This window comes from Littorina saxatilis, linkage group LG1 (genome assembly GCF_037325665.1).
Source record: "Littorina saxatilis isolate snail1 linkage group LG1, US_GU_Lsax_2.0, whole genome shotgun sequence".
Classification (NCBI taxonomy): Eukaryota; Metazoa; Mollusca; class Gastropoda; order Littorinimorpha; family Littorinidae; genus Littorina; species Littorina saxatilis.
In genome coordinates, this window is record NC_090245.1 from 4,813,246 (window position 1) to 4,813,915 (window position 670).

Sequence of the window (670 nt, forward strand, 5' to 3'; positions counted from 1 at the left end):
GTTTGATTCAGCAAAATCCTTTTGTAGAAAATCCGCAAGTTTGTTTTTAAAGCATTGTTTCTCTGAAAACTTTAGGCAGTGAATTCCAGACATCGCTGCCAGAAAAAGTTTAGGCTTGATTAATACCGATCACAGGTATATTATCTATGTATAATGAACTGGTTGTGTACAGATCTCATCGGAGGAGGGGGGCAAGGAATGTATGTGGGTGTCGTGGATTATTGATTACAAATTTAGAGTTAGTTAGTTAGTTAGGCCAAAATAGGCCAAATCAGGACCCCGAAAGAAGGGTGTTTAGTTCATAATGTTGTGCATTAGATATGCTTTATTATAAAGCCATCTCCATTTTAGAGGTAGTACGTTTAAATGTGTGTAATCTTTTGTTAGAAGTGTTGTATGTTTTAACAGAACTACTTTTAGCGATCGTTTATACAAACTAAGCAACACCTTATTTGTTGTTCAAATTGACTGAAATTTAAGTCTTCTTCTTCTGCGTTCGTGGGCTGAAACTCCCACGTACACTCATGTTTTTTGCACGAGTGGAATTTTACGTGTATGACCGTTTTTTACCCCGCCATTTAACTGAAATTTAAGTCAAGCAATCTTCAACAAAGCCCGGACTATGGGATTGTATTTCAGCTTGGAAGCTTACAAATTAATTAGTTTGGCC